This window comes from Canis aureus, chromosome 10 (assembly GCF_053574225.1).
Source record: "Canis aureus isolate CA01 chromosome 10, VMU_Caureus_v.1.0, whole genome shotgun sequence".
In the NCBI taxonomy this organism is placed as follows: domain Eukaryota; kingdom Metazoa; phylum Chordata; class Mammalia; order Carnivora; family Canidae; genus Canis; species Canis aureus.
This window is the reverse complement of record NC_135620.1, coordinates 3,084,505-3,100,391: the sequence shown is the minus strand read 5'-3', so window position 1 is coordinate 3,100,391 and position 15,887 is coordinate 3,084,505.

The following is a 15,887-nucleotide window of genomic DNA, read 5'->3' as shown; positions in this document are numbered from 1 at the left end:
GTGCAGATGGCCTTATTTGTCCCTGTCCTTGGAAAGCAGAACTTTTCAAGGTTGGGGGAAGAAAGCTGGAATTAACTCTGTACTCCATTATGGAGGATGTAGCTCTACTTGGCTCAGCCAAGATGGGTGCCTGCTGAGCTAACTTTGAATTTATATCTCCTGACACCCCATCACCATCTCTTGTCTTGAAAACCAAGGTCCCAGGTGAGTTCTGTGCTTTCTTAAGTACCCAGCTGCTACTCCGTGCTGTGGGACAGAGCCCAACTGCACACTGTCACCTTCGAGGTCAAGAGCTACAGATGATCCCATCACTGTGTCAGGTTACTCTCAGAGCTGGAGAATCAAGAGGGTATCTAGAACCCCGAGTAGAAAAAAGAAATCAAAATCCCCTTTATTAGTTATATCTACCCCCCATGCCATTTCTTCTTTTTGATACTTGCTTATGCAGTAACATACTTTTCTTAAATTCTGCGTGCTAGAGTGGACATACTTCTATATTTGTGATGACCAAATATTCACACCAGCCAAATATGTTTCATAAAGGACCCGAGGACATCCATCTACCCGAAAGAGGGCATACCGGAGAGGTGCCACTTCACTGAGAAGCTGGGTGGCTATTCCTCTGAGGCCTGGGCTGACAGTAGAAGTAATAGAACCGGGCTCCCTGTTAGCAAGGGGAATGAGAGGATCCCAAAGCAATAGGGCCAGGTTGTAGTGTGGGCCTTTCAGAGGCTAGCCCCACAGAGAACCAGGGAGCTAGTAAATGGATCATGGTGTGGCCACGGCGAACAGCTGGGCAGCTGACTGGGGACTGGCTTCCTTCCTGCAACCAGAGGATCGTCAATTGGATAGTTGATGGAGGCAGCCCCGAGACAAAGCCACGAAACATCACCCAACTTCCAGACAGGAGGCAGTTCTCAGACTCAGAACCCCTTGACCAAAGAGGCCAGATCCCACGAGGGAGTCTTCTCTCACATCACCGTGAGTGTGCAGTGGTGCGGTCGTGATTCTCCTTGTCCTTCCCAGAGGCGCCTACCGCCATTTACTCAGAGATTCATACATAACCCAGTGAAGAGGAACACCTAATTGCTTTAGGACTTCAGGGTCTGAGCTGACACTGATCCAAGGATGTCAAGGTCATCATGACTCCACTTAGGTTAGGGGAGTAGCAGTAGATACACAGTAAATGGAATCCAAGCCTGGCTCACAGTGGGATGGCTGGGTCCACAGTCCAGCTTGGTCATTCCTCTGGCCCTGATCTTTAATAACAGTGGAATCCCTGCTTATTGTAGAAACCTCCCATTGGCCAAGTGGAAGCCTCCGAAACTGCCTCCCCACCCAGCCAAGAGAGTCCATGGAAATCAATGTTGCATTCTAAAGGAAAGGCAGAGCTAGGTGCCACCCTAAAAGCCTTATAGGAAGCTGGGGTGGGGGTGATCTCCTTCACATACGCCCCTTGAATCTACCAGTCTGGTCTTCACAAAAGTCAGATCATCCCTGGCGGTCACAAACTCAGCCAAGTCCATAACCATTAGCCAGCCTCCCCCCTCCCTCACCCCTGCCACCTCCCTGGGCTGGAAAGGGGCTTATGAAAGGACTAGCTACGGGGGCGGGGGTGGGGGGGTTGAGGTGTCATGAGGTGGCTCTGCAGGATCCCAGCAGCACAGTTCTGACTCATCCAGGTTGCTCCAGCTCTGTCACTGCTCAGGGTCCACCCTGCCAGTGACAGAGACCAATGCCCAGCCTCTGAGTCAGACCATGTCTTGAGATCAACTAGCCACTTGGTAATACCGCTGGAAAAGGGTGGTGATTCATCTTTTTTTTTTCTCTTCTGGCTTTTCGTTTTGATAGAACTTCAGATTTACTTTTGAAAAAAAAGAAATGAAAGAAAGAAAGAAGAAAGAAAGAAAGAGAAAGAAAGAAAGAAAGAAAGAAAGAAAGAAAGAAAGAAAGAAAGAAAGAAAGAAAGAAAGAAAGAAAGAAAGAAAGAAAGAAAGAAAGAAAGAAAGAAAGAAAGAAAGAAGAAGAAGAAGAAGAAGAAGAAGAAGAAGAAGAAGAAGAAGAAGAAGAAGAAGAAGAAGAAGAAGAAGAAGAAGAAGAAGAAGAAGAAGAAGAAGAAGAAGAAGAAGAAGAAGAAGAAGAAGAAGAAGAAGAAAGAAAGGAAGGAAGGGAGGAAGGAAGGTAGAAAAGAGAAGAAAGAAGAAAGAAAGAAAGAAGAAAGAAAGAAAGAAAATAGTACCAAGATCTCAAAAATGTGCTAAGTCGTGGCAGACATGAAAGATCACATGTCATAGGAATGAATCCCTTTACATGAAATGTCCAGAAAAGGCAAAGCAATAAAACAGAAAACAGGGACACCTGGGTGGCTCAGCTGTTGAGCATCTGCCTTTGGCTCAGGTCGTGATCCTGGGGTTCTGGGATCCAGTCCCGCATCAGGGAGCCTGCTTCTCCCTCTGCCTGTGTCTCTGGCTCTCTCTCTGTGTCTCTTATGAATAAATAAATAAAAACTTAAAAAAAAAAACAGAAAACAGATCAGGGCGGCCTGGGACAGGGGCTTACTGGGGCCATGAATTTGCTCTAACACCAGATCACCATGATGCTTCGCACAGCTGGGCAAAATTTACTAAAAGTTGTTGAACTGTTGGGGATCCCTGGGTGGCTCAGCGGTTTAGTGCCTGCCTTTGGCCCAGGGCGCGATCCTGGAGTCCCGGGATCGAGTCCCACGTCGGGCTCCAAGCATGGAGCCTGCTTCTCCGTCCTCCTGTGTCTCTGCCTCTCTCTCTCTCTATGTCTATCATAAATAAATAAATCTTTAAAAAAAAAAAGTTTTTGAACTGTACACTTAAAATGAGTGAATTTTATGGTAGATAAAATCTATAACTCAACAAAGTTGTTTTTCACAATACTTACACACGGTTCCCCAGCTTCCATTATAAATCCTTTATAACAACAGCATAATTATTAAAAATAGGAAATTAGTGGCACCTGGGTGGCTCAGTCCATGAAGTATCAGACTCTTCATCTTAGCTTAGGTCTTGATCTCAGGGATGTGAGTTCAAGCCGTGCATTGGGTCCCATGCTGGGTGCAGAGCCTCTTTAAAACTATAAAATTAGGGGGATCCCTGGTTTAGCTCTGCAGTTTAGCGCCTGCCTTTGGCCCAGGGCATGATCCTAGAGTCTCAGGATCAAGTCCCACGTCAGGCTCCCTGCATGGAGCCTGCTTCTCCCTCTGCCTGTGTCTCTGCCTCTCTCTCTCTTTGTGTCTCTCATGAATAAATAAATAAATAATCATTAATATATATATATATATAAAATTAGGGATGCCTGGGTAGCACAATCAGGTGTCTGCCTTCCCCTGGGGTTGTGATCCTGGGGCCCTGGGATGGAGCCCCACATCAGGCTCCCTGCTCTGTGGAGAGTCTGCTTCTCCCTTTCCCTCTACCTGATGCTCCCCCTGCTTGTGCACTCTCTCTCTCGTTCTCTGTAGCAAATAAATAAAATATTTTTAAAAAAAATAAATTAAAATTAAAAATAGGAACTTAATATTGAAACAAAGATTGTTGGGCAGCCTGGGTGGCTCAGCAGTTTAGCACCACCTTCAGCTGGGGTGTGGTCCTGGGGAGCCGGGGTCGAGTCCTGCGTTGGGTTCCCAGCATGGAGCCTGCTTCTTCCTCTGCCTGTGTCTCTGCCTCTCTCTCTGTGTGTGTCTCTCATGAATAAATAAATATTTTATTTTAATAAACTTTTATTTATTTATGATAGTCACACAGAGAGAGAGAGAGAGGCAGAGACACAGGCAGAGGGAGAAGCAGGCTCCATGCACTGGGAGCCCGACATGGGATTTGATCCCAGGTCTCCAGGATCGCACCCTGGGTCCAAAGGCAGGTGCCAAACCACTGCGCCACCCAGGGATCCCAAATAAGATATTTTAAAAAAAGATTGTTAACCAACAGATTGTATTCAGATTCCAAGAGTCGTCCTGTAATGCCCCTTTTCTGGTCTGGGATTCCATCCAGGATCACACTTTACATTTGTGATCAAGCCTCCTTATCTCTTCTGATCTCTGCCAGTTCCTCATTCTTTGTCATTTGTGTCCTTGGTTCCAGCCATTCACATGTCCTGGAATGGACGCAGAGTCCAGGCGTGGCTCTGGCTGTCCTGCCGGTGAGGGTTCAGAGTGTTAGACCTGCCAGGACAGAGTACATCTTATGTCAAGTGTCTCTCCACAGCAGTGTGGTCAGGGGTGCATGGCAGCAGGATCCAATGTGCTGGCCCCCTCTGGACCCCTGGAAGCTGCTGACCTGGAGAGCAGTGGAAAGACTGTCCAAAGGTACAGGTCAGGGGCCAGCTTAGTGATAAGTCCTTGCAAGGATAGGGTGCCATCCTCGAGGAAGGGGTATGCACCCCAGACCAATGACTGGGCCATGGGGCTTGCTTCAAGAGGTAGGAGACATGGAAGAAACTGAGAGTGGAAGTAGAGGTGGCCTTGCTTGCTGTCACTCCGGAGACCCACAGGGAGAGCTTATGCTTCCCATTCTGCAACGCCAGACTGCGTGCATCCAGGGACCCCGGCTGCCCAAGGGAGAGCACATCCACCAGAAGACACAGCAGGAGTCCTGTTAGGCTTTAAATTACAGCTGCCTGGGGATCCCTGGGTGGCTCAGAGGTTTAGCGCCTGCCTTTGGCCCGAGGCGTGATCCTGGAGACCTGGGATCAAATCCCGCATCAGGCTCCCTGCGGGGGGCCTGCTTCTCCCTCTGCCTGTGTCTCTGCCTCTCTCTCTCTGTCTCTCATAAATAAATAAAATCTCAAAAAAAAAACTACAGCTGCCTCCTGGGCCTTTGAGCTCCTTGCACCAAGAGACCAGAAGAAGAGGCCACCCTGAAAATCAAGGGAGGAGGGTGAGGTTCCACAATGGAGAGAGAGAATGCTTTCCACCCGGCTGATCCCCTGGTGCGCCTCTTGGTACAATTCTGGTGGCGACGGGACAAGTGTGGCCACCATGCATTGATAGTGGTGGGTGACCACGGGCTCAGCCCGTCCAGGGAAGCCGACGGGCTCCCCGAGGATGAGGGCGGTGAGGCTTGGAGTTACTGTATAGAGAGGACCCGGGTGGTGCAAGGTGCGGACTCCAGGTGGCGCTGTGGCGCGCCCCCCGTGCTGCTCACGGGGCGGCAGAGGGGTTCCCCCTGGGAATGGCCTGGACCCGGGCTTCACCGCTCGGCTCGTGGTCCCTGCTCCCCTGCAGAGGGCCGCCCGCTTCGGGACCTCCCGGCGGCGGCGGGGGCTCGGCGGCGCCACGTCACAGCGCGGCCCGCGGGCCTCCCGTCTGCGACGAGCACGAGCACGCCCGCCCCGGGCTCGCTCTCCGAACCCCCGGTCCCTGAGCAACTCGCTCAATGCAACGGGAGGCTTTGCGCTGAAGTGTTTTTGTTGAGATGCTAAGTTCATCAGCATCTCAAAACCTTTCTGATTTTTCTGGTCCCCAAACGCGTCAACTGAAAACTGCCCTTTCCCACCCCTGCCGCCAACCACTCTACACTGGGCTTCTGGAAAATAAGCGATTGCAGTGCTCGCGGGCTTTCCTCCCATCTGCTTTTAAGCTCTTTTAAAATTGTCAGGTACATTGAGCCTTGCTGGCCCAATCGGTAGAGCATGCAACTCTCGATCTGGGGTCTTGAGTTCAGACCCTACTTCAGGTGTAGAGATTACTTAAAAAGTAAATACACAGGTAGAGAATTTCAGTGAATGTCACCAAAAAGCCATGATATTTAAATCAGTGTCTATCGGAGATCACTCAGCGGTTTGGCGCCTGCCCTTGGCCAGGGCCAGATCCTGGAGTCCCGGGATCGAGTCCCGCCCGGAGCTCCCTGCATGGAGTCTGCTTCTCCCTCTGCCTGTGCCTCTCTCTGCCTGTCTCTTCTCTCTCTGTGTCTCTCATGAATAAATAAATGAAATCTAAATAAATAAATAAATAAATAAATAAGTAAATAAATAAATAAGTAAATAAATCAGTGTCTATCTGGGGACACCTGGGTGGCTCAGTCAGTTGAGCGTCTGCCATCAGCTTAGGTCAGGATCCTGGAACCTTGCCCCAGGCTGGGTTGGGCTCCAAGCTCAACTCAGCAGGGAACCTGCTTCTCCCTCTGCTGCTCCCCCTACTCATGTTCTCTTAAATAAATATAAATAAATCAGTATCTACCTAATATTGTTATGGATAGGAAACTCAGGTTCGCTCCTCCCTGCTCAGATATGCCAGAGACAAATGGTAAGAAAAGAAAGAAAGGTTTTATTCAGGAAGATGGCCACCTGGGAATATGGTGGATGAATGTCCCAAAGACTATTCCCCGCCCCCCGCCCGAGGGAAGCCAGAGGGCTTTAAAGGGGGGTGGGCATGGGGAGCCCTGTGCAGGAGATGCAGGTGCACAGGTGGTTGATCATAGGTTAGACATAAGTCGACAGGACCCTGAGCCGACTTGCTGGCTGTTTTCGAATGTGCTCAGGCCTTAGCTTTTGTGCCTGGTCCTTCACTTGTCAAGGCCAGTGGTCTGCAAACCTCAATGGGAGTAAGTTAGTTCTGCTCCAGACCAAGGGACTTAGGTCAGCAGCAAGCAAGGGGTGCATAATCCTTAGGGCGGGTTGGAGCCCTGTTAAAATATCATTTCATAAACATAGCTGGTTTTTATATTTTTCTATTTGAATCAAGTGAATATACTTGCTATTGAGAAAATTAAGTTTTAGGGGTTCCTGGGTGGCTCAGTCAGTGAAGTGTCTGCCTTTGGCTCAGGTTGTGATCTCAGCGTCCTCAGATCAAGCCCCTAGGTCTGGCTCCCTGCTCAATGGGGAGTCTGCTTCTCCCTGTCCCCCTGCTCATGTTCTCTTTCACTATCTTTCTCTCAAATAAATAAAATATTTCTTAGAATTAAATTTTATAACATTTTATATGTTAAAAAAGTACAACCCAGAGCACCTGGCTGGTTCAGTCATAAGAACAGGCTACTCGATCTGGGGGTCCTGAGTTCGAGCTCCACGTTGGGTGCAGAGATTACTAAAATAAATAAATAGGGGATGCCTGGGTGGCTCAGCGGTTAAGCATCTGCCTTCAGCTTAGGTTGTGATCCTGGAATCCCAAGATCAAGTCCTGCATTAGGCTCCCTGCATGGAGCCTGCTTCTCCCCCTGCCTATGTGTCTGCCTGTCTCTCTGTCTCTCATGAATAAACAAATAAAATCTTAATAAATAAATAACTAAATAAATAGGAAAAAATACACAATCCAGGTATTCACTGAAGCTTCAACTGTAATTGCAAAATATAAGATCACCCTACATGGGTGTGCAGAGGATTGATAAACTACAGTCTGCCCATGGGGCTACCCACAGGGGTAAGGATGAGGAAGAGCTCTGCGAACATGTACCACACGCTGTCCAGGATTTTTCCTTCAGCAAAGGCAGCGACGTGCGGACGAGCATATCTAGCTAGTATGCTTCCTTTCAGGTTACGAAAGAAGAGGAAATGAAACTTACACGGATCTGCTTATTTGTGCAAAAAGTAACACAAGGCAGATGAACCAGAAGCTGAAGGGGGAAATTAGCCCCACGTGTGGGTGAAGATGGAATGGAGGGACACAGGGGTGCGGGAGGTGAGTGGAGTCATTCGTGGGACAGACCTTTGGAACAATGGGAAGGTTTTACACTCTCAAAAAAGGAGAGTAAATGAAATCAAAAGGACGAGAAAGAAATGAACTGAACAGTATCTCAGAGGAAGAACACTGCGATTACATGCTCCACGGCTGCAGATGAAGGCAGCTCTGAACAAATAACCAACTCTAGTTTGTAGGTTTCTGGAGGTCCGAGCAAGCATTTGGAAACTCCTCTCTGGAAATAAGTAATAATGTTGTGGATGATGGGATCGAGATTTTTCACTGTTAGAGAAAGTCAAAGGAGAAAGGATGGAATGAACCCTGTGTTAAATTTTAGAGTTAAGGATGCCTGGGGGGCTCAGATCAATAAAATCTTTAAAAACAAAAGAGTTTATGAGTCACAATAATTCAAATAAATGGAAGAGAAGGGAAAGCTCTTTTTCACTAATACATGTACAAGGAACAATGAAATTAGAAACCACCATTTGGCCTCTATGATAATAATAAATGACTCAGGCCAGAATCCCCAGTGGTTGTTCGCTGGTGAAAGTTTGAGAAGTCACAGAACTTTTTTCAGTGTGACCCTACAAAGATAAGTTTCAATGGGAAGAAGAGAGTTATCTTTGTCAAAGATCAACAAAGCCAGGCTTTGTTTTTTCTAAAACTTATTTTATTAAAAAAGATTTTTTTAAAAATTTTTATTTATTCATGATAGTCACAGAGAGAGAGAGAGAGAGAGAGGCAGAGACACAGGCAGAGGGAGAAGCAGGCTCCATGCACTGGGAGCCCGACGTGGGATTCGATCCCGGGTCTCCAGGATCGCGCCCTGGGCCAAAGGCAGGCGCTAAACTGCTGCGCCACCCAGGGATCCCTAAAAAAGATTTTTTAATGTATTTATTCACAAGAGACACAGAGAGAGGCAGAGACACAGGCAGAAGGAGAAGCAGGCTCCATGCAGGGAGCCAGACATGGGACTCCATCCCGGGACCCCAGGACACACCCTGGGCTAAAGGTGGCGCCAAACCGCTGAGCCACCCAGGCTGCCCCCAAAGCCAGGCTTCAGGTGAGGGAAGAGTAAAGATCACAAGAAGCAGGTAAGAGGGCTGGTCATTGTCATAGTGATGAGGCAGTTCTTTTTTTAATTTTTATTTATTTATGATAGTCACAGGCAGAGGGAAGAGCAGGCTCCATGCAGGGAGCCCGACATGGGATTCGATCCCGGGTCTCCAGGATCGCGCCCTGGGCCGAAGGCAGGCGCTAAACCGTTGCGCCACCCAGGGATCCCATGATGAGGCAGTTCTTGAGGTCAGGTTCCTCCCTCCTCAGAGACTGGGAGACAGAGGCCCCAGCCTTCCTGATGATGATGACAAATCAGAGGGACATTTCAGAGAAGAGAATTTTTTTTTTTAAGATTTTATTTATTTATTCATGGGAGACACACAGAGAGGCAGAGACAGGCAGAGGGAGAAGCAGGCTCCCCACGGGGAGCCCGATGCGGAACTCGATCCCAGGACCCCAGGATCACGACCGGAGCTGAAGGCAGATGCTCAGCCACTGAGCCACCCAGGTGCCCTGGCCTTTAGCTTTTCTAGACTGGCAGTCAAAGGGGCTGGGTCATCCCAGTGGCCTTAGGCTGCCAGAAGCTGTGGCACAATTTGGGCAAAGTCCCTCAGTGCCAGGGCTTTGGACAGAGTTGATGTGCTGAGAGTTCTGGTGGATCTCATTTTACAGAGAGAAACCAGCAGACACCATATTAACAGAGCAGTTAAAACATCTCCAGGAAAAACAACAACAAAAAACCCAAAACGAGGCACCTGGTGGCTCAGCGGTTTAGCGCCCCCTTCCGCCCGGGGCCTGATCCTGGAGACCCGGGATCGAGTCCCGCATCGGGCTCCCTGCACAGAGCCTGCTTCTCCCTCTGCCTGTGTCTCTGCCTCTCTCTCTCTCTCTCTCTGTGTGTGTGTGTGTGTCTCTCATGAATAAACAAATAAAACCTTAAACACACACACACACACACAAAAACCCTCAAAACATCTCCAAGAACAAGGCTCACTCAGTGGAGCATGTGACTCTTAATCTCGGGGGTATAGAGATTACATAAAATAAAATCTTCAGAAAAAAAAAAAAACCGACTCCAAACCTATCTTTAGGAACAGGATAGACTGACATCATGTATCTTCCTGACAATGCATCAAGAGGAACACAGCGCCATTCCCCCAACGCTTCTGATCAAAGCGCGTGATTGATGATAATCAGCTGAAACCTCAGATGAACTCAAATCAGTAGATTTCTACAAAATAAATGGCCTGTGCTCATGAAAGATAAAGATCTGTGAACTGATCAACTCTTCCAGACTAAAGGAGATTGAACTCCCTTGACAATGAAATACAACATGGATTCCTGGGGTTTCTTTTCCCAGGACCCCAGGATCACAACCTGAGCTGAAGGCAGATGCTCAACCAGTAGGCCACCAGGCGTCCCGCCTTTTTTTTTTTTTTTTTAATTGAGATATAATTGGGGCATCTGGGTGGCTCAGTTGGTTAAACGTCCAACTCTTGATTTTGGCTCAGGTGTAATCCTGGGATGTAGCCCCATGTCAAGCCCCACACTGGGCTCCATGCTCTGTGTGGAGTCTGCTTGTCCCTCTCCCTCTCTGTTTCTCCCTGGGCACACACTTTCTCTCTCAAATGGATAAATAAAATATTTTTTTAAAGTTGAGATATAATTGACATATAACATGCTATTAGTTTCAGTGTATAGTATGCCTGGTTATATAATGGTATTGTCGTAATGTTGATTTCCTGATTTTGCTCATAAGCAAAATAGCTAGATAAGACAACATTCATACACATGGAAGTATTGATGAGCAAAGGGACATCCTGTCTGAGAATTATATTCAAATGGCTCAGAAAGATCAGTGTGTGTGTGTGTGTGTGTGTGTGTGTGTAAAGAGAGAGAAAAGAGCCAGATAAATCAAATATAATAAAATGGCAGAAACCTAAATGAAGAGTATACTGCAATTCTTTGTATTCTTTTTTCAAATTTTCTGAAATTATGTTTAAAAGAGTTCTTTGGGGAAAAAATGCAACCTCAGCCAGATACCATTAGCAAACCAGTTCCCAGCGAATTAAAGGCCTATGCAAAAAAAAAAAAAAAAAAAGGCCTATGCATATAAAGCAAAGATATCAGTAAAAGATGGATAAACATGTTACAGTAAAGTTAAGAGCTTCTGTGCAGGGACCCCTGGGTGGCTCAGCGGTTTAGTGCCTGCCCTTGGCCCAAGGCGTGATCCTGGAGTCCCAGGATCAAGTCCCACATCAGGCTCCCTGCGTGGAGCCTGCTTCTCCCACTGCCTGTGTCTCTGCCTCTCTCTCTTTCTCTCTGTCTCTCATGAATAAATAAATAAAATCTAAAAAAAAAAAAGAGAGAGAGAGAGAGAGCTTCTGTGTATTGAAAGCCACTGTAAAGACTCCGAAGGCACTGGCCTCTGGTCAAAGGGGGTCCCTCCCCAGGCCAGTTTTGGGCAGTGCCAGAGGGAGAGCTGCCATGTGCCCAGGGACCCCCTCAGCCAATACCAAGCATCTCTTCCTTCGTGTGATGGCCCTCTGTTGTGACCTGTTGGGTCCCACAGAACCAGCCGAGGTGACAAGCTGCTCTGGCTATAGACACACTTGGTGCTGCGGTGTCCCATGGCCCTATAGTCAAGGTTTGCTTCATTTTTGGAATGACTGCCTGCTTCTCCCTCTGTCTATGTCTCTGCTTCTCTCTCTGTGTCTCTCATGAATACATAAATAAAATCTTAAAAAAGATTTTAAAGAGGAAGAAGAAATCTCCCCGCGGGGAGTCTCATGCAGGACTCAATCCCAGGACCCTGGGATCACGCCCTGAGCCCAAGGCAGACGCTCAACCACTGAGCCATCCCGGTGTCCCTGGAGCCTGTATTAACATGCTCCAATAACTATTTCCCATTTGGCACAGCTGCTCCACTCAGGCCTGGGCTCCTCTGCTTTCTGCAGGAGCCAGCCTGGTGAACTACCTGGGGATGTGGTGGAACCGCCACCCTCCAACATTTAAAGCTTTCAGTGTGTGGCACGAATCTCTGTCTCTCTTTCCAGAGGCAATATCATTCTTCAATACTCTCTTGGTGACTGGGTAACAGTTTCAGGAGATCCACTTGACTTTTTCCCTCTCCCAATACCTCTTACTCTAAAGGTCAAGGAGCCGAAGTGTGAATCTGCCTGTGTCAGAGGGTCCCCAAGAGCAGCCCAAGTCCCATGATGTGCTGGGAGAACTCCCAGAACTCAGATAGGGGTGCTCCTGGCACTTAGTAGTAGGCCATGCTGGATCCCAGCCAGTGGGTACAGGGAAAAATCAGCAAAGGGGAGAAGGCATATGGAGTGAAGACTGGAGAAGCAGACACACTTCCAAGAGCCCCTGTCAGTGAAATCACACAAGAGATGCTTCATTCCTCCAGCAATATGATATGATGGCCTATGTGGCCAACCAGAAATGCTCAACAGAGACTCAGCACCCCAGGTTTTTATTGGGAGGCTGGTTACAGAGGTACTGCCTAGCATGAACCACTCCCTAAAGGAGAGCAGATGTTCCCCCATAAATTCAAACAGGTTAGGCACAGTTGAGCCATTCTTATCAGTTAATGGTGGGAACGCTCCTGAAATCTGAGTTAGCTGCTGTCAGGCAGAGGCCAACCCTGCAAGGACAGCAGTGACAGCTGTGTTGTGCAAACTCTTTTGCACAGTGCCAACCGCCTAACACGACTGTCCAATGATACATCTAGGAACTAAGGAAATGACCCAGGGGTCACAGGCCTGGCTAATTCACTGTGAAATGGAGCTTGGCTAGGACTCTCTTGGGGAGGCCCAGAACACACTTGGGTTTGTTACCTCCCCTCCATGGCTGCTGTAGTGTGGGATGAGTGATAAGAGACACCATGATAGGAGCCCCTGGGTGGCTCAGTTGGTTAACTGTCTGCCTTCAGCTCAGGTCATGATGCTGGAGTCCTGGGATGGAGCCCTGAGTCAGGCTTCCTGTTAAGCAGGGAGTCTGCTTTTCCCTCTCCCTCTGACCCTCCTTCCTGCTTGTGCTTTCTCCTTCTCTGTCTCAAATAAATAAATAAATAAAATATTTAAAGAGAGAGAGAAAGGGATGCCATGATGGAATTGGGTGCTTGTGAAACAGTGGAGGTGATAAGAGACAGGAATAATAGAGCACAGCACACACCTGTCAGAAGCCAGGTATCAATGACTACTTGGCAAGATCGGAGTGGCAGGGTCTAGAGTGATGGCTTACAGAAATCAGGGTACCCACTGACCAGAGAGATGCGCAGCCAACGGGAGTCCACTGCTTAACAGGTGTCACCAAAGGAGATCAAGAATGGATAAGCAGAAAGCCAAGTTACAGGAGCCAGTGTAAACTCATGATCCCTTGGCCGTTTCCAAACCTACCTCAGTTCTCAGACCCAGAACCCACTGACTGCATCAGAGGCCAGCTGTCTTTGTAGAAACCTTGCAACCCTATGGCAAGTACTTCCTGCCCCAACCTCCCCTAAAGGAATCTGTCCTATTTACTAAGGTCACTGTCTTCTCACTATCAGTTCCCTTGAAGGAGAGGGAGCTAAAGGCTGTTTGTTTGCTCATTCGTGGGTACGTTTCTTTGAGCACCCACACGACACCGAGGCTGGGGACCAGGTGGAGCACAGGCATCTCATTGCAGGCCCTCTTGGAAGAACAGAAAGGTAGAAAACCCAACAAGGAAAACAGAGTGACAAGGCATCCGGAGGGGGGGGGGGTCTCAGGAGTCCCTGGGTGCAGGGTTGGCTGAGGGGACCCAGTGCCTGGAGGGTGTCAGGTTGAGGAAGACCAAGCTCAGATGCATGAGTCAGGGAGGGACTCTGCTGGTGGAGTGTCGGCTGGGGGCAGGTTGGGCAGGAAGTCAGGAGCAAGATGCTCCATTGTCATCCATCTTTACTTCTTAGTGTAGAAAGCTCATGGTGGTGACCTGTGGGATTCATGCCCCTTCTTTTTAATTTTTTTTTATTTTTAAAAAAGATTTTATTTATTTATTCATGAGAGACACAGAGAGAGAGGCAGAGACCCAGGCAGAGGGAGAAGCAGGCTCCATGCAGGAGGCCTGACATGGGACTTGATCCCAGGTCTCCAGGATCAGGCCCTGGGCTGAAGGCGGTGCTAAACCACTGAGCCACCCAGGCTGCCCCAATTCATGCCCCTTCTAATGTAAGGGGACATATCACTTCTGTGGCATTCTTGCTAAAATGGAGTCTAACCTCAGTCTAACCATGGGAAAACATCAGACAAACCAAACTGAAGGCCATTCTACAGAAGAACAACTGGTGGTCCTCAGCAGTGTTGAGATTGTGAAAAGCAAGGACAGAATGGGGCACCGTACAGTTGTCCCAGACTGGGGGAGGCTACGAACACATGATCCTCGATTGGATCCTGGACCAGTCAAAGGACATTGTTGGACAATTTGGATAAGGTCTAGAGATTAATAGCCCTGGATCAATGTTACTGTCCTGATTTTAACCATTACATCATTGTTCTATAACATGCTAGGGTCAAGTATACACAAACATTCTTTGTACTATGCACAAAACAACTTTTAAAAATTTATTTTTACTTAAGTTTTAAATAAAGATTTTACTTATTTATTCATAAGAGACACAGAGAGGCAGAGGAGGAAGCAGGCTCCATGCAAGAAGCTCGACGTGGGACTCGATCCTGTGTTTCACACCCCGCGGCTGAAGGCAGAGCTAAACCACTGAGCCACCTGGGCTGCCCACAACTTTTTTTTTTTTTTTTTTAAGATTTTATTTATTTATTCATGAAAGAGAGAGAGAGAGAGAAAGAGAGAGAGAGAGAGAGGCAGAGACACAGGCAGAGGGAGAAGCTGGCTCCATGCAGGGAGCGCAGTGCGGGACTTGATCCTAGGTCCCCAGGATCATGCCCTGGGGTGAAGGCGGCACCAAACCACTGAGCCACCCAGGCTGCCCTACAACTTTTTTTTTTTTTAAGATTTTATTTATTCATGAGAGACACAGAGACATAAGCAGAGGGAAAAGCAGACTACCCGTGGGGAGCCTGATGCGGGACTCCATCCCAGGACCCTGGGATCACGACCTGAGACAAAGGCTGAGACAAAGGCAGACGCTTAACTGCTGAGCCACCCACGTGCCCCCCCCCCCCCCCCCCCCCGCTTTTTAAGTTTTTTGTTTAAGTAACCTCTACACTCAGTGTGGGGCTTGAACTCACGACCCTGGGATTAAGACTCATAGGCTCCATTGGCTGCATCAGCCAGGTGCACTGCACCCCTCCTCTCTGCTGCTTTTATTACTTTTTAAAAATGTATTTTAGCGACTGAGTTGGGCACTGCTTATCATGGTCTATTGTTTTCAAGTTGTGGTTTCTTCTCAAATAATGGTTCTGCGGGCTCTTCCACTCCTCGGAGATCCTTGGCGAGCTCAGCTTCCAGAAGATTCCTCTGGGCGTCGTAGGGGCTGTAGTGCAGAGGGAATGCTCCAGGGTCAAAGTGGCTCATCTAGCAAGCAGGGGCTCAGGGAGGGCTCTTTCCATTTCCTCCAGGATGTTAGTGCCTCAGGGCTGCCCAGGAGGGTGGGTCGGTGGGCCAGGCCTGGAGAGGCCACAGGCGGGAGAGGCTGGCCAAGGGCAGAGGGAGGGACGTGCAGGCCCAATGGTCTGGGGAGAGCTCCAGGGGTGGAGACCCCAGTTCACCCTGGACATCCGCCCAAGGACTTCCTCAGAAGCTGCTGGTGCCAGGCCTCAGCTTCCTGTTGCTGGGGCAGGGGACTGGCTTGGAAAGGAGGCTGTTTAGGCCTCAGAGGAAACAAGAGTTTGGCCTAGAGGAGCTCCTGAAATGTGTGGAGACCCACAGACACACACACACGAGTGCCGACACGCTGGCAAGCACACAGGCCCCAAGAGACACTCGCTGCGAGTGCCCGCAGACACGCACGGTTCGCATGGACAGGCTGGCACCATCCCTGGGAACCATAATGGAGACCACTTGGGCCCTGGCCAGGCCACAGGCGGGCCAAAGGAGCTCTTGGGGGAGCCCAGGAGCTTACAAAGCTCTCAGGCTGGGACCCAGGCTTGGGGACAGCAAGGAAGGAGGTCCAGAGGTCACATAACACTGACATGCAGACACCCCTCCCCCTCAGGAGTGACCGGGCATCACAGTGGCCCAAGACCAA